At 38.2% G+C, this 19,065-nt stretch overlaps 1 protein-coding gene across 2 annotated transcripts in view; it reads left to right on the top strand.

Moving 5' to 3' along the window:
• LOC131682392 (dual oxidase maturation factor 1) overlaps positions 1-19,065 on the top strand; it is a 147,139-nt gene that overhangs the window by 56,428 nt on the left and 71,646 nt on the right. The gene's annotated exons all lie outside the window — the stretch shown is intronic.

Here is a 19,065-nt window from a genome sequence, read left to right as displayed (position 1 = left end):
AGTTATTTGCAGTTGATTCCACTATAATAATACAGTTAACTTTCTCTATGTCGATATTCTCTATGTCGATATTTTTCTCTATCTCGATTATTTCGTAAGTCCCTTCAGATCGCATGTATAAAAACTTCTCTATGTCGATATTTTCTCTATCTCGATATCTCCCTATCTCGATGTACTAGCTTTATATTTGCCTGCATTATTCTCTCTCTATGTCGATGTGTTTTTTTTTCTCTCGGGACATCACAAAGCATATACATAATGAAATAAAAATTGGCGATCAGGGCGCTAAGTCCTATTCTGCATGTAGGGGCAGTAAAGACATGATTTGAAGTAAAGGAGATATTCAACATGTTTTCCTACGATACTTTCATCTTAATCTGCATATATTGAGGTTGTCTAGGAATTATGCATTTTTAAGTTCAAAATTTTAACTTTAACGTGCTATAAAAATATTTAAAATGCAGCCATCTGTAGCACGGAAATCATTCTTTCGTGGTCAAAACAATTTCAATTAGGGGAACATGGAGAGACTTGACCAAGCGCAGAATTCTATTATTGGCTATGACGTGTTCTATTAGAGCCTTAAAAAAATTTCAAAAATATTTTTGTACTAGTTTCGGTACGTCAAGGTAATTTTAAAAGTTTTGAATGAAAAATGCTTTCCTTGTAGAAAAGATTCCGTATTCAATAAATTTGCGTTAAATGATGTAATTTTGTATCAAACATTGTATGGACATATCTACTCGCCTAATAATTACTTCTAAAGTACTCATACATTATTTTATACTTTATGAACTAGTGAAATGATTTTACATAAATCGGAACATTGAAATACTAAAATTTGCACGGTATTGAACGCAATAACTAATGTTGGGGAGACGACCAAGATTTTATGGGGAGACATGACCAAGTGGCAATAAGCCGAAGAAAGATAAAATTTTTCTGATATTTACTATGCTGTCGTACCTGCTGTTAGTGTTAATCACATCACAAAAAATCCCACATCAACCATCAGTCTATATATTTTTGTACTAGTAAACAAAGTTAGTAGTAATATGGCTGATTTCGTGTCGTGTTAATATGCAATGTAAGCAGTACAGTTAATCCTTAAAAGGAAATACATTAAATACAGTCGAAATTTATGAAATCCAACCCTTTTATATTTTTTACTGCTACCTAATGACCTCGACAATATGGAAAAAAGGATTACAGTATTATTTATATCATTATTTTTTGTTCTGATTTTTCAAAATTCTCTTGGTCGTCTCCCCAGGCCTTGGTCAAGTCTCCCCGCAGTGGGGAGACTTTACCAAAAAAAACGATCTCAGACAAACTTTTATAACTTTTGAAAAAGTAAAGTAAAAATTCCGCAAAAAATTTGAACACGAATAATATCTTTTACATTATATCTCAATGACTTTGGAAGGATTGAAAACTTTTTTAGAGATTTATGCAAATTTAGCTGAAAACCTGGTCAAGTCTCCCCATGTTCCTCTACATGTGGGGCAGAATGATAAACTGCAAATAAGGGATTCCTTCTCAAACAGCAAACTTGATGCGTGCGAGTGCACTTTACCTCGTCGTCTACTACCCTACTCCCCCAATACGAGCATCTATCTTTATTGCCTGACATGCATTATGATGTCCTGAAGGAAAAGTTGTCTCAAAGAAAATCATTGTGTTCTATACGTCGATCTCTCCCTATGTCGATGGTCCCTTCAATATCGACATAGAGAGAGTTAACTGTAATGAAATGTGTTAACTGATCTTGTAGTCCGGTTTCCATAGTTGTCAAATCATATCAGCGTCATATAAAATACTTGCATGAGAAGACTCCAATAGAAACATATTTCGGTGTTTTAAAACTAATTATAACCGTAAGATTTCCAATCGTGTTGTGCTCAATTTTGAAAGATGTACCAAAACCTGGAAAAGTTACACTTTTTTGAATGGGAAGCGAAGTTGAATAGGTTGAATGGCTATGAAATTGCATAAATTTCAACATTTGCTACGAATGTTGTTTTAAGAATGCGTAAAGTTGAGACTAAATTTGATTATTCGGGGGGTGGTAAATCGATTGCCTTGTACGCAGCGCATGGGTTCGATTCCCACACAGGGTTAGAAAATTTTTCTTAAGGGATTTTTCTAACCCGAAGATTAAAAACAAAAATAACACTTTCGTAACGTAGAAATTTAGGAAAAAATGGCCTTTTCAGTTGTCTCTAGTAGGCTAGGATCGATTTTCTTGAACATTTTTTTTGTTATATTACCAAGATAAGATTATTTGTGGTCAAGATCACGTCATTTCGAAACAGTCAACTTTGAAGGTTCGAAAAATGTTACAATGTAGTACAGCACATATTCCGATAAAAAATTTGATTTATGTTCTTCTAACAGTAGTCATGGAGAATTATCTTTTCAAACAAATTTAGCTCAATAATTAATATTTTCAGTATTGTTTTCGATACTCTTGTTGTGATGTTACTGTATACAATAAATCTCTTCTGTTGTTTTTAAACACAAAATTCACATAGTGCAGAAGGTGTGAGCTTCTGACTTTTAAAATAGAAAGTTTGTTTTGAAGAAAATTTGATTTAACCCTTTCATGCCCAACTTTTTTCTAGCGCATATAGGGTTCCAAAACTATTTTTTCTTAAAACTGTTGAGGTTAAAAAATACGAAACACTTGGTTTGGTCATAATAGGTGCTTTTCTTGCAGTACCGAAAGATGCTCAATTTTTATCTTTGCATGGATGCGTGCTGGATACGCAAATGTATCTGGATAACTAGGGTATTGCAAATAATATTTTACGACCCTTCGATTACCGAACAAACTACATTTATTGACTTTTGTTCATAACTTTCTTTTCTTTTATCTATTTTCAGGTATGTATCGCCTACCCAAGTGTGTATGTAAATGTGCGTATTACTTTCCAAATATTTATCTTGTACTTTCATATAATGTTCATCCGATAGAATCGCAATTTTTATTACAACAGTTTCATAACATTCAAATAGAAGCAGAACAGAAGTCTTACTGCAAAGCACGTTTTCCTAAAAGGGAAAATTTTGCCACTCCGACCACTAATCTTATTATCTATTGTGGCTGTTACAAATTGGCTGGAACCATTGTCCTCTGAAGAGAGTTGATTGTTTGTCTACATGTGTCGTCACACTCAGGTACTAAATTATTAACCCTCAAAAAGGCAACCGGGTCCCGGAGGCCCGGCACGTTACAATTTTTTAGTTACAAAAGAATGTGTATGCAGTATAAGCTTGGACATGGAAATTTTGATAAGTAGCTTTGAAATCTATAACAAAAATAAAGAATTGTGAAATTTTCATCGATGGAGTGATGCGCAGCTATGTTTGAATTTTTTACATGCACAAAAAGGCCTGGCAGGCCCGGTGTGCATGCAATATTTACTAGGAGTACCACGGGTTTTATACATTAATATTTATCCGAAAAAAACATTTTGATGAGTTCATCTTCATATTAGCAGGAATTTTTTTCATGTTTTGATTGATTTTATCTTTTTACCATTTCTTATAAGAAAAAAAAACTTGAAAGTTTGAGCGAATTCTACACATTTCTTTTATAAGAAATGTAAAAATAGCATACGATAATGACGTGTGTCATATTTTTTGGGTAAATACTTTTATGTCACCCACTGTGGTCTACTTGACAATTATTTGGATACAACATAACCTAAACCTGTCGTTATTATCTATTTTTGTTGTCTATTCTTTGTGTTATAGGTGTCGTAATTATTCAAATTATAGGATCTAAAAGCAAAAAAATATTGAAATGGCTATAAAACGATATGCCCATGTTTTCAATCGTCTCAAAGAATCCTAAATAATGGAAGAAATTCGAGCAAATTCAACAGCAGACGATGCCGAAGCTGATATGCTAAGCGAGGAAGAAGATGCGAATGATATTGCTTCCGACACTGAATCTGATGCAGACTGGGAAGAAGAATCTAAATATGTACTCCGGTTATGCATCAGAAGAAATTAATAGCAACCCAGAAACATTTATTGGTCGTACAGTAGAACCTCGTGTTCAAACGAAATGGAGCTCAGAACCAAATCGACAGTCGACGTGATCTTCCGAATACTACCCTTTTGGAAAAAAATTGACCTTTTTACATCCATCGCCTTATACGCTGAAATCGGGATTTGCTGCGTGTTCGTACTCATCATCCTGTAATTCCGGAACCGGAAGTCGGATCAATTAGAAATTCAACAGCAACCAATGGGAATGCTGTACGTTTCATTTGAAGTTTGAATTTGAAGAACTAAGTTTGTAAAAATCGGTAAAGAATTCGCTGAGAAATAGGTATGACATTATCTTAGGAACTTGGTAAGTTCCCCCGGGGCATCAAGAACCGCCATAGCTGGCCAATGTGGTCGAAGTGCCTTCGGTGGGCCATTAATGATCTAGACATGCAAAGCCAAGTAATGTTGCACATATTTTAATATATATTGCATCATTTTGACATCATGGTGGTATCAGTTTCTATGGAAATTTGCTGTGTGATTGTACTCTTCAAAACGTAACTCCAGAACCGAAAGTCGGATCAATAAAAAAAATCAATAGCGACAGATGGCTGCACCTTTCATTTGAGACTAAAGTTGTACAAATCGGTCCATCCACCTCAGAGAAAAATCGGTGAGATTGTTTGCCACATACATACATCCATATATACATACATACACACACATACAGACATTTTACGATCTCGACGAACTGAGTCGAATGGTATAAGAGAATTGGTCCTACGGGTCTCGGTTAAAAAGTCGAAATTTCGACCGATTGCATAACCTTTCTATATGAGAACGGCAAAAAGAAGCTTAAATTTAGACGGGCCTGAGAGGCCCGGCTTGCCCTTTAATGTTAGGATTTTAGCTTGCCTTCACAAGGGTTAACGATCCGCTTGGGACAGCTATGCCATACATCGCAAGGTATCATAAGGTGCTGTCAAAAGTGTCGCTTCGTTTGAAGAAATAATACTGGACAATGGAAGAGTATATGTTCCAAGCTCTCAGGTTTGCAGTAATAGAATCAGCAAAAGCAACCTGCCAATTATCTTAATTTAGGGTAAGGTGGGGCAAATCCGACCTAGTAAATGGTTTTGGCTGTAAAATGCTCAATTTACATCGGATCAAGTCGTTTTATATACCAAATTAAAGGTTAGACTCCTGGGCAATTTTCGGTATATAGCATTTTATTTGGATCATCTGAATATCTTGATATACAAGTTTTTTACAAAAATGTTCATTTTTGCAGTTTTTAAAAATGGTGGGGTAAACCCGACCCCCTATGTTTTTGGTTGATTTAGTGCAGACATTACTCAAATTTTATGGTTTTTCAATTATAAATCAATGAATGTTGTGTTATTGAATTGTAACATGAAGAAAATGGAGCTCAATATCAATCTTGGAATGCTAAAATCACGAGCAGTAGCACGTAATGATATTCTCATTTGCATCGGAGCAACTGCTCGACGAATACTATAATCATCACGTTTTTGTGTCTTTCGTTTGTAATTATGAACCATTTTGCATAAAAACAATAAAAATATATTTCAATTTGATAAATCAAAATATTCTTAGCAAAAAAGCGGTCGGATTTACCCCACTATTTAGAGGTCGGATTTGCCCCACCGCGTCATTTTTCATTACGATGCAATTAAAAAATATATGAAAAAGGTTGAGCTAAATTCATCTATGCACTTTGTAGGACTTAAATCAAAGAATTTAAATCCATTTACATTTATTATGTAATCACTTTAACAATCAGAAATATCCTGTAGTCCATGATGCACAAAAGTCAAATCAAAAGTTGTAAAAACACACATTTTGTCGTATGAGCATCAAAATGTAGACTAATAAAATACTGTCATACCCCCATTATGATTATTTTCGATGCTCTACACGACAACATTGATATTAGTTCGCGTAGTGCTTCTGATTTTTGGTAACAGAGGGCGGTCGGGTTTACCCAACGGTCGGATTTGCCCCACCTTACCCTATATGAAAACTGCAAGAATTGTGATAATTTTTAAATTGACTTGTACTGCTGCAATAGTCTTTTACTCGTTTCCCTCAAATTTGCAAATAGCATAGCATAGCAAAAACGACCGCACTCATCATAATTCGCTGATACAGTGATATCTTTTTATAGTATAGTTCACTGCACACCTGGCCATGTCCTTACGATCGTCAAAGGGAAGGAAATGTTAGTTGAATTCCTACATAAGAAGATGCGGGAAACCCACACAATCTCCATAGGCATTATGGATGTTAGAATTGGTTAGTAGGGAAGGAAAATGGGATGTGGGTTTGGAGTGATTTATATAATATTCAATTACATGGCTAATAAAAATTAATTATAAATTAGATTGATCTCACCAAATTCACTTGGCTGGTCTGTAACAGGTGCAGGCTTCCGGAACCACCATTATGGCACTTTTTCCGAGAATTCTACTTAGATGGGACACCGCAACAATAAAAAAAAATCTCAGATGAAGTTGACGAAGAAGGCATCGATGATGATCCGGGTGGCTGGTCTAACTGCAAACCACTAACAGACCAATACTGATGCTGACGTTTTCACTAAGCTGAATATATTATTATGGAGCTAAGCACATTCAAATGTGTAAGAATATACCACAGTTTTCAGTTTTCCTCAGAGCGAGAAAAAAGCCGAGAATAGGAGTACCAAGAACATTTTTTGCGAAAAATCGTGGCATATTAAGAAATCGGGTCCACTTTTGGTCAAAGCCTGCTTCTCAGTATAGGAGGGCACTTATCTGTTTACTGGATAGCAGATTCGACCAACAGATCACTTTATTTTGTACGAACAAAGGATTTGCAAAACGCGAAGCGAATACACCATAATCGTTTCCCTCAAATTTTCAAATTTCAACTAAATAATGACTATAATGATTCCAACTAGAAAACAATATTTTGTCTGATAAGTGGGTTATATCTTGAAGTGGATTATATCTTGTAGAGGTTTCAGGAGGGGATGACAATTTAAAATCGTATATGAATTATTTGACGATTTTTCTTAACCCCACCAAACGAAGGGGTTGGGCGAAGTTAGGGTAATGATCCTATTTTTGTACTATTCCTATTTTCACTCTACCCATTTGAAACCGTTGATTGGAGCAGCGTCTGCTATTTTCGTTTAACACATTGGCTAAAATGGTAATACAATAATTAGGGCATTCGATTCGAGTTTACGTTCCGCTCGCATAGAAGTATTTTACTCAATATGGTAAAATAGGATTAGGAACGAAGCAACAATACTGATGCCAATTAAGGTTAACATACCTACATTTTACCCTGGTTTTATTAGTTGTATTAGGAAGTTCACAATCTTGACCTCCTGTTGAGTGTGACTTACGGATGACGACTGAATAAATCCATAAATCCGATCACCTAAATCACAAGTTTACAAGCTGCCATTTTGAGTTTTGTTGTTGTAAAAACAATCAAACAAAAAGATGGGTTGGTAATATCAGAGACACAACTGGCATGAAGTAGAATACACAAAGGATTATTTATAGGAAAGTGTAGATGTATCTACAGTGTACTCAACGGGATTTTCGGAAAACGAACTGACTTTTCAAATAAATTCTTTGTCAAAATAATGTTGGTTCTGAAAAAGAGCGTAAAATGTATCTTAAAATCTCCCGAAACAACCATCGTACAGTGTTTCCAAATAAGCTAAAACGTGATCGAAATTCCTTATTACCCTGACGGTTCACACATTCAACCCCCTGGACGCCCTCCTTTTGCTGAGTTAACCGTCATAGTATATTTGACGTGGCTAAAACCATCGATAGTGTCAAACATGGACATGTTACATTTTTGTAGAAAATCAATTATAAATGGTTCCGAAGTTTGGGTTTTTCATATTTTTGCATTTCGAAAGTTTGAACAATAATTTTAATCTGCGTTTGATGACCCAATTCTCGAAATGATAAGATATCGGGAAACGGCAATATTCTGCAAAAATCTGAACTGCATATAAATACATACATAAAGTCAAAGTTTAAAGTCTCCTGATGTATATTAAAATTTATGCGCAAAATATCGTATCATTTGATGAAAATTCTCCCTATAATATGAAGTAACAATAAAGCAATGCGAAACTAGAATTTCCTTCCTATTTTTGTCTAATCCCCTATGACGAATGATTCTGTTTTTTTTTTGCAGCGCTCTGTTTTCATCATCTCTGCAAGTAAAGTTAAAGTAGCCGCAAAACTAGCTGGAACTCTAACCGAGTTTCCATCAGTCATGTCATGACCGAACCTGGTAATGTTGCAATAGCCGACATCATGCTGACGCCGTTGTTAGGCCTCATTTCTGGCAGACAGCATAACGCAGCCAACGATGTCTTTCTTACAGCAGTCAAGATGACAAGTTAAACACAAATTTCTCGACCAGGTCGTCTGTCTCTGGTCTGTCGGCTCGTGTGCTGCAATAACCGAAAAACGGATTTAGAACCTATTTATTTTGCTGCTAATAGCATGATAAATAGGGGAATGTCGTCGAAGTTGGACCGTTGTTTAGGTCTGCCACATTTTCTGTGCGGGCCATAACACCACCTATGGCTGAGTATAAGAAATTTCTCTCAGTGACAGGTAACTTTTCGGGACATAAATTATTTCGGAATGTGGAACTAAACACGTTGTGCACGCAGTAGCTTGGTACCGACGACCAGAAGGTAACAAAATTATTTACTGTTGCTATTGTTGTTATTATGCCTCAATATGAACTAAAAATAAATAATAATCATCGTTTTTGGAACAATTTAGCATCTATCCACCTACCAGCACAAAAGTTGATTTTCTACACTCTCTCACATACTAGTGATTTTGAGGTCATCTTGTTTTATAATACTGCTTCAGCAACTTTGCCGGGTCTCGACGTATAATGTAACTTTTAACATTCAAGTTTGCAAGAAAATGTAAAAAAGGTATTTTTAAAGATAGTGCAATACACACAGGCCTATAGCGCGTGGTTGGCCCCCGCCAAAGGCTCAACCTCAGAGGGAGGGGTGCTGCAATCATGACTTGCTTTATAAAACAAGCGAGAAATACCAGGGACACACCAAAATATTGTATCGATTTTGTTGGGTATTTTCGGCAAATTTAAGACTAAGAGAAACGGAAGCAATGAAATTGAAAGAAAGATAGATATTCTAGAGCGAATCAATTATAAACTTAGAACGGAAAACTAGGACTTGACAGGCTCATATGGACATGATCGAAAGGAAGTGTGAAGAATCCTTTGCCTTCTGCTAAGTAGGAGTTTGGCGTTGACTCACTTCTACTGCATGGTCGTGGGGATTCGCAACATCCAGAGTTATTTCGAAGGGGTTCGTGGGGCGAAAAAGGTTGAGAACCGCTGCTTTAAACATTTAATATAATAAATTTGTAATGTAAAATTACACAAAAGTATCAAATTAGGAACCTTATTCAAACAAACAATAAACATTCTGAACGGTCAAAAGATAAATGTAACTATTTACATCCATTGTGAATCCAGCTAATATAAACAATAATTGAGTCAAATTCAATCTAATAGGAAAATTAAAGATTAAGCATGGTACCTTTTTTATGCAGCATTATATGAGCGAAACCCTTCGCTTGGTTAACTCCAAACTCAAACACAGCAATTGTCTATTATGAATCTAGAGCGTGGTAATTAAATGTCGTAATTACCCATTCACATCAACCGCCAAGTCAAGTGGCCAAGGTGTGCGAAGCAAAACATTGCTGATTTGATTTTTCATAACGAAAATGCTTGAATGAAAATGGCAGCCAAACAATCAATTCTCAGACAAAACGACCAAAACTCAATACAAAACTGACACCTATTTCGAGAAAAAAAGTAAAAGTTGATTGCCCCATGTCGAGACGCCAGCAGCATGCTATGCTAATGACCGAAAATGAACCATAATGATGAATGATGATGCTAACTGCAGAAGCTACCGACCGTGTGCCGCCGAGCGCATGGTTCCTCGTGCCGTGCTGCGCTGTGAAAACGAATTATGTTTTTCTTTTCTATTTATTTTTCAACCAAACTTGAAGTTACACAATTGCATTTATATGGATTGGTTAGGCATTATTTGAGCACTGTTATTATCAACTTAGAATGTCGCTATTTCATGCTGAACAATAATAGAAAAAATGTTCAAATTTTTGTTTTCTTTTGGATGGTGAATTGCAATTAGCGCCGAATCTCGACGCAACATATCCATTCAATGTGAATGTACAAAGCGCAATTTTTATTATACAACAAGCTCTTGTGAAGTGCTACCGCTAACTGCCGTTGGTTAGTGCAGTTTGGAAACCGACTTGATGGACCTAAAATTAATTAACGCCACTACTATTAAAATGTGCACCGTTGGGACGCTCACAAAAAGTGGCTAAACATTGCTAAACTTCTTTCAGTTGGGAAACAAGATGTTTCACGCGTGGAAATCTTTTCAACGGGTCATTCGGAGGCTCTTTCAATTCAGTAGTTTGTGGGCTTTTATTTGCAAATTAGTCACACGGCACCTGCCTATGGTGTGATACTGATTACTTGCCTACAGCTAGTTAAAAGTATGACAAAACACCTTGAGCAAGATGAGTTACTGCTTAGTGGTTTGATAACCTTTGAAGAAGCGACTAGTAAACAGATGCAACTCTTTGCATTGATTGGGTACCACGTTCATTTTCAACACTTGCGTCCTCCGATGCTACAGAGTTTATTTGCATTTCAATAATCGAAACTAAATATATAATTCGAAATCTGCTTCTGCAGTTTGGCATTCATGAGCTAATTCTGTGAGTTCTCTGTTACAACACCATAAAAACCTGTTTTAATCCACCTAGTGGTGTAAAAATGATTATCTCATTCATGACGACTAGCATTCTATGGTTGATTGTGTATCAATCCTATAGCTTTTTTTATTTCTTTTACAATTCGTTTATTTGTCACAACTCCATGACTGATCTTTACGTAGCCGTGTGTCTGTGACTCTTTGCGTTGACATTAACAATGTTAAATCTACCTAGTAGTTAGATCTAAAATCCAATTTTTCAAAAAGTTTTCGGCATACCAAAAATCATCAAGCCAGAAGCCCTCAGTATCCCCAGTATAGTCGCTCGTTTTGCAAACAGCGTCATTAGCCGTCTCGGCCCCGTGTCTGGGAACGGTAAGGGGGTTTTCTCACTTGCTCTTACTAGCAAGTATTCTTCATTCAATAAGTCCGTGATTCTTCCTGATTGTACTCTGCATTGCATCGCTAATAACAGTGCACCGGTATCTGCTCGACCATCTCAACAGTTTCGACGATTGATTACGGTCGGGGTGCACTACAGTCTCTTCAGCATTGTCACGCCTTCCGCAGCCTGTATACTCAGGCAAGTATTCATTAACTGAAGCGTCGGTCATACTTCCTCATTGCAATTGAAGGGTGGATATTCAAAGTCGTATAACCACCATTTTCAAATGTTTACAGGAGGACAGAACAACGTATTCATTTTTTCATTTGTAATATTAAAAACAAAAACTCACGATTGTTTGTTCATTATAAAGTAAGACGACACTTACTAAAGTTTGAAAGGATTTCAATTTAAATTGCGGAAAATACGACCACTTGAAATGTGAGCACTAGAGTGACAAGAAACAAATAACCCCTATCGGCCCACCCCTAAGTCGATTCCTATTCCCACCAGGAGCTCTTGTACCAAATTTGAAGCAAATCGGACCAGTCTAGCTACCGGACCTACGTGCCTGAAGTTTGTATGGAATTTTTCGACAATTAACATGGAGAAAACCCAGTAGACCGCATTTTCGCCGCTAGGTGGTACTGTATGCATCGTATTATCACTGTAGGTGAAAATAAGAAAGATAATTTAATTGTCTACAACTTTGTCGAAGACTGCTAGTCAATCCGGTTTTGTTAAAAGAAGTTATTAAACTTTTAGCGAAGTGATGTCTGAGTCAGTTTTGCATGGGGCCTAGCAGCGCTTAGATGTGTATCAGTGCGCGTTTACCACAAACTATACATTTTTTGTGAAATAATGGTTAGATTTAGCTCAATAGTATGTTCAGAAGAATTATAGTACATAAGACGAGTGTTGCGAACGCTGGTCATTATCAATAATTGTTATTTTACCTAAAAACTAATTTGCTCTTAACTAAATTGTAACCCTAAAACTATAATTTTCTATGAACTACAAATCTATATATGAATTAAATGTAAACACAAATATCCTACCCTACAATTGAGCATGCTACCTTAAATTTAAATCTTGCTATAAAATTATCAATGATTTCACACATGCAAAATTGGTCCATCTTTTGTTTTTTTGATTTCTGGGAGGACTTTCAGCAGCACCTGCATTGGTCGTTACCGAATTTGGAAACCTCTTCTGGAAATTCATCTCGGGCAGTGGCTACAATCTGGAACTGCCGAGACTCGTTGGACACGTTGGTAAACGGGTGAGGTTAAGTTGAAGCTGAAAGACAGGTGGGTACGCTTTATTATAATCTAAACCACGTGGAAGTGAATCACGATAATGATGTCACGTTCAATGACCAAAAAGTCAAAGCACAATAAATTATTGTATGTTCGGCGCACCAACATACTTGGTCGGCCAAATTAATTCAGGACTTTGATGAAAATTATACGACGGCACAAGCTAATGAAATTCCCTTCCGTTTACAAAAACTCGATGCGCTTTGAAAGGAGTTCGAAGAAGTAGAAAATGAGATTGATTCCCTTCGAGTAGGTGAGCCGGTCTTTTCCGAGGGACGATCCGAATTTCAAAGTCTATTCTTTCAATTGAAAGGATCGTTGTCGAGTAAGATACCCCCTGCACCTCCCAGCTCGTTAGCTTCGCCGGTACACATGCCGCCACCTCAGGTGATTGGGGTCCGCCTGCCGGAGATTAAAATTCTCGAATTTAATGGAAACATTGAGGATTGGTCGAACTTCCACGATGTTTTCGACTCAATGCTCCATAAGAACCCTACGTTGCCGAATATCCAGAAGCTGCATTACCTTCGCGCTTCACTTAAGGGTAATGCAGCTCGGATAATTCAATCCTTTCAAACATCGGGCAACAATTACCCCATTGCATGGAAACTTATTACCGATCGCTTCGATAATACAAATCTACTTGTGAAACAACATGTGTCGGCACTTTTTAACATTCTTCCTGTCCGCATTTGCTGTTTCAGTGTGATGTTTTTCGTAGATTTTCTCCTCAACAACGATTCGATGTAGTGAAGAGACACGGTATCTGTATCAATTGCCTGAAAGGGCAACACTTCGCTAAAAATTGCACTGGAGGCGTCTGCAAGCATTGCAACCAAAAACACCATACACTTCTTCATCTCGGTCCAGCCCTGTCGCACCCATCAACGTCCGGGTCTGGTCATCGACAAATTCCCACCTGAACTCACAAAACGGGTAGTTCCAGTCACGAGTCGGGCCAAGTCCGATCTGCTCTCTCGCAATCTTCCCCCGTTTCGTTACAATCGTTTTCGTTGAACTCGTCGTCGTCCTCGCCGCCGTCGGTTTTCGCGCCTTCCCAGACGTCGGTGTCGGAAAATTTCGTACTATCGCCTCCTCCAACCTGCCAAACAATTGTTCCTTCTGTTCCTGCTTCCGAATCCACTGTATTTCTACCTACCGCACTCATCGAGGTACAAGATGTGCATGGATCATTCCACTTTGCCCGTGCATTATTGGACAGTGGATCGCAACCGAATTGTATTTCGGACTCGCTTTGTCAAAAACTATGCCTAAAGCGCCCCAAGATCAACCAACCTGTAAGTGGAGTAGGAAAGTCTATCGTGAATGTTCGCAACAGTGCTGTAGTGAATATTGTTTCTCGTTTCGGAACATTCAGCAGTCAATTAGACTGTCTCGTGCTGCCTAAGCTGACGCACGTCTTGCCAGCCAGGACAGTAGACATCGCTCACTGGAAACTGTCGAAACACCTGTCAATTGCTGATCCACAGTTTCACGTTACCGCCGGTGTTGATATGCTGATAGGGGCCGAGCTATTTATTAAGCTCCTTCAGCCAGAGCAGATTCATCTTGGTAACGGTTGTCCTACTCTTCAGAAAACAGCACTCGGATATGTCGTAGCGAGTAAGTCCAGCTCGCGACAAATGTCAACGGCCCATCGCCGTTACAATTCACTTGAGCGTCGTTTTTGCGCAGACCATGCTCTGCATTCAAACTACTCCCACTTCATGAACGACTACGAGCAGCTCGGGCACATGGAGGAGGTGGAATTCCGCGCCGCGAAACCGCAGTTTATCTTGCCCCATCATGCTGTTCACAGTCCGGATAGCACGACAACAAAGATCCGAGTAGTCTTCGATGGATCATCGAAAAGCAGTAACCACATATTGCTCAATGACCTTCTATACACTGGACCTACCGTTCAGTCAACCCTCCTGTCGATTGTGCTGAATTTTCGTCTCCATCGCTACGTCGCGTCCGCCGATATTGAGAAAATGTTTCGGCAAATTCTCATCCATCCGGACAATAGATCTCTGCAGTAAATCCTTTGGAGGAACTCAGAGTCGGAACCGTTAAAATTGTACTAGCTGAGAACCGTAACATGCGGTACATCTGCTGCTCCAGTTCAAGCAACAAGAATTTTGAATAAGGTCGCCGAGGATGAAAAAGAAAGTTTTCCACTGGCCGCGCCCGTGGTACAAACTTTTATGTCGATAATCTGCTTTTTGGAGCAAACGACCTAAATTACGTCGTCGAAACCTGCAATCAAGTCATCGAAATGTTGAAGTGTGGGCAATTCAATCTTCGACAATGGTGTGCAAACGATCCAAGAATTCTCGCGCACATTCCTCCTGAGCTTCGTGAACCATCAGCAGCGCTGGAACTCGATCGGAGCTCATCTGTAAAAACTCAACAGGACCACTTTGGATTCAAGGTACCGTCACTCCCACCCTTGACGATGGTAACAAAACGTATTGTGCTATCTGAGACATCCCAACTCTTCGACCCACTGGGACTTGTCGAGCCGGTTGTTGCAAGCGCAAAAATATATATACAGCAGCTCTGGAAGCGCGAACTGGCATGGGACGAGCCACTTCCAGATGAACTAAGGGATTGGTGGTTGGCCTTCCGTTCATCTATCGATAGGTTGAAGGAGTTAAAAATTACTCGATGGGTCCTGGTCTCAGATGATTCATCATACGCACTGCACTGCTTCTGCGATGCATCAGAAAAGCGCTACGGCTGCTGCGTCTACATAATATCGACCGATGCAAATGGAAGCTCTTACAGTCGTCTGCTCATCGCTAAATCTAGAGTGGCTCCTGTCAGCTCTGTCTCAATTCCTCGTTTGGAATTATGCGCCGCAGTCCTTGGAAGCCAGCTTATCGACACTGTCAGCCAGTCAACACAATTTTCGGGCAAGATCACTTTCTGGACAGATTCTGCAGTTGTGGATACTTTCTCCCCCTTCATCCTGGCGAGTATTTGTGTCCAACCGCGTTGCCGAGATCAATCGGCTCACAAAGGGTCATTAATGGCGCCATGTCCTAACAGACCCAAATCCAGCCGATCATATTTCGCGGGGACTTAGCACCGACCAACTGATTCAAAGCGATTTATGGTGGAATGGTCCATCATTTATAACGGACAACATCAACAGCTGGCCTCCAGCGATCGTAGGACTATCCTCTTCGGCTCAAGAATTACGCAATATTGAGCGAAAACCATTAATCTCATTATCAACAATCACTCTAGATGACACTTTGATTACCTCTCGGTCTCAACTCGGTCCACTGCTAAAAACTTTTTCCTATTGATACCGTTTTATAAACAATTGTCGGGTCACCGATGAGAACCGATTGTTCGGGTTTATTAACCCTGTAGAATATGATCACGCTCTAAAAGCAATTGTTCGGCTTGTACAACGAAAATGCTTCCCGGATGAAATCGAATCACTGGAGGCAAAGGATAGACACGTCGTTTCCAATATATCCTCCAAATCACCTTTGAAGAACTTAAATTTGATGCTGGATAGTTTCGGGTTGCTGCGCCTTAAAGAACGTTTGGAACGGCTCTCCGCACCGATCGATACCAGATTTCCTATGTTGTTACCGGCAAAACACAACCTGACGAATTTAATAGCTCGATCCATCTGCAAACACTTCATTCGGGCCCTCAGCTACTATTGGCCACCATACGACAAAGGTTTTGGCCCTTACGAGGAAGAGATTTGGCCAGAAGGACGGTTCATCAATGCATCACCTGTTTTCGGTGTCGGCCACGAGAATGCAAACAATTCATGGGTCCACTACCGAGCGTACGCATTTCACCGGCAAAGGTGTTTGAAAGCACTGGGCTTGACTACTGCGGTCCGTTTCTCGTGCGACCGCTTGTGGGAAGAGGCGCGTCGGTCAAAGTCTGGGTCGCAGTGTTTACATGTATGGTGGTAAAAGCGGTCCACCTCGACGTCGTCGTCGGTCTCTCGTCTTCGGCATACGTAAACCTACTCAAGCGGTTCTTGAGTCGCGTCGGTCGTGTACGAACTATTCACTGCGACAACAGCAAGGAATTTAAGGAATTTAAATCTTGCTATAAAATTATCAATGATTTCGCTTATTATGATCAAACACAAACACACATGCAAAATTGGAAGCAATTGGCATCCTATTGTTAAACGAAGCACGAATAAAACAGTTGAAATTACTATCTCGAACAGAACGGTCGATTTTCTTTACGCCGTCACAGATCAAAACGTGATATCGTTCCACGAGCTACCGCGATAGGCACAATTGTCTTTTTATAAAATATATTTCTACGGCTCATTGCCTTACGTACTAATCAACGAGTTATGCTTTGGTTAGAAAAGTTTAGTTCCACCTGTTGCCGCATAGGGGGTGCCAACACTAACTTTTCAACAGAGAGAGATAGAAATTAGGGGTCTTCCCCAAAGTTGTAGAGTAAGCATTTTGCAATATTTCTTCCGAACATCTCGATATCCTATCTCTCTTCTATGAAAAGTTAGTGTTGGCGCCCTCTATGCGGCCACAGGTGGAACTAAAATTTTCTAACCAAAACCTAACTCGTATTGTGTACTATAATTCTTCTGAACATACAATTCAACTAAATCTAACCATTATTTCATAAAAATGTATAGTTTGGGGGGGCATTGCAAAAAAAAGTTTTTTTTTGAATTCTCAAAGGCCCCCCCTCTCATATTGTAACAAATGTCAAAGTAAGCTCAGATGCCAAATTTCACATCATTTGGACAATTCTAGACCCCCGCCCACTTCGCTTGAAAGTTTTAAAATTGAAAAAATTAACGATTCATACCTTTTTAAAGGGAATAACCTTATTATTTGAATGAAGATATTTTTGTTTCTCGAAAAATACGGGAAAGTGGGGTTCTCGGCCATTTTATCCCAAAAATCTACTATTTTCAATAATTTTTCTGCTCCGTGATGCAACTCATACATATTTTGCAGTTTTTCTACTGTGAGAAAATTTCAGAAATCGAACGGTACCTTTTTGACCTTTGTCCGAATACGGGAAGTTGGGGTTATAGGGCCTTTTGTCATTCATATTAAATTTTATCATTTTCTATTGCATACATCTCTATTATTCTTCACTCAATTTTAATAAACTGTACCTTATTGAACGTGGAAAAATCTTAGGAACAAAACAAACATAGATTCGTTACCGGTAAAATTCATAAACATCAAATTTTCTGACATTTATTACAAACAAACAAACAGTAGTCTCGATTTCATTTTTATCATTATGTCGCTCATATCAACTCCATTTAACAATAAATTATTATTTAATTTATTACTTTTAGTGTGAAATATTCTTAGGAATCACATGAAAATAGTTTCATTCCTGGGAAAATAGAGGAAGTTGAGGTATTAGGACAAAAAATGAAAAAAATGTGATTTGTAGAGTTAATGTCAAAAGATTTTTTTACGTTCAATAAGATACATTTTATGAAAATTGATAGAAGAATGCTAGAAATATATGAACGAGAAAATGATCAAATTTAATATGAATGACAAAAGGCTCTATAACCCCAGCTTCTCGTATTCGGACAAAGGTCAAAAAGGCTCCGTTCGATCCCTGAGATTTTTTCACATTAGAAAAACTGCAAAATATGTATGAATTGCATCACGGAGCAGAAAAAATATTAAAAATAGGGGATTTTGGGGACAAAATGACCCAGTACCCCACTTTCCCGTACTTTTCTCTAAACAAAAATATCTCCATTCAAATAATAAGGTTATTTCCTTTAAAAAGAGGTATGAATTGTAATTTTCTGATTGCTACTTCAAAAGTTATAGCATTTAATATATTTTTCCTCCATTTTTTCCCGTAGTATGAATTTCAAAATTGTAGAATTGTTCAAATGATGTTAAATTTGGCATCTGAGCTTACTTTGACATTTGTCACCCGCCTTTGAGAATTCAAAAAAAAAAATTCTTTGCAATGCCCTAATACACATCTAAGCGCTGCTAGGTCCCATGCAAAACTGACTCAGACATCACTTCGCTAAATGTTTAATAACTTCTTTTAACAAAGCCGGATTGACTAGCAGTCTTCGACAAAGTTGTAGACAATTAAATTATCTTTCTTATTTTCACTTACAATGATAATACGATGCATACAGTGCCACCTAGCGGCGAAAATCCCAGCTAGTGGATTTTCTCCATGTAAATTGTCGAAAAATCCCATACAAACTTTAGGCGCAATGGTCCGGTAGCTAGACTTGTCAGATTTGCTTCAAATTTTGTGCAAGTACTCCTGGTGGAACTAGGAATCGACTCAGGGGTGAGCCGATTGAGTTTTCAAAAATTCATTATTTTTCTGGGCAGTCTAGTGAGCACGTATAAATCAAGGGGATTTGGTAGCTCAAAGCAAAACAAATCCCTCAAATTATTTTTTTTTTTATTTTTGTACCTTTTATATTTTTTTCCTGAATGTACTCAGGACTCGCATATTTTCCACGGGAAAAATAAAGAGGG

The sequence above is a fragment of the Topomyia yanbarensis genome, chromosome 2, assembly GCF_030247195.1.
Source record: "Topomyia yanbarensis strain Yona2022 chromosome 2, ASM3024719v1, whole genome shotgun sequence".
In the NCBI taxonomy this organism is placed as follows: domain Eukaryota; kingdom Metazoa; phylum Arthropoda; class Insecta; order Diptera; family Culicidae; genus Topomyia; species Topomyia yanbarensis.
Note: the sequence above shows the minus strand (reverse complement) of the source record. Positions and strands in the feature narration are given on the sequence as shown.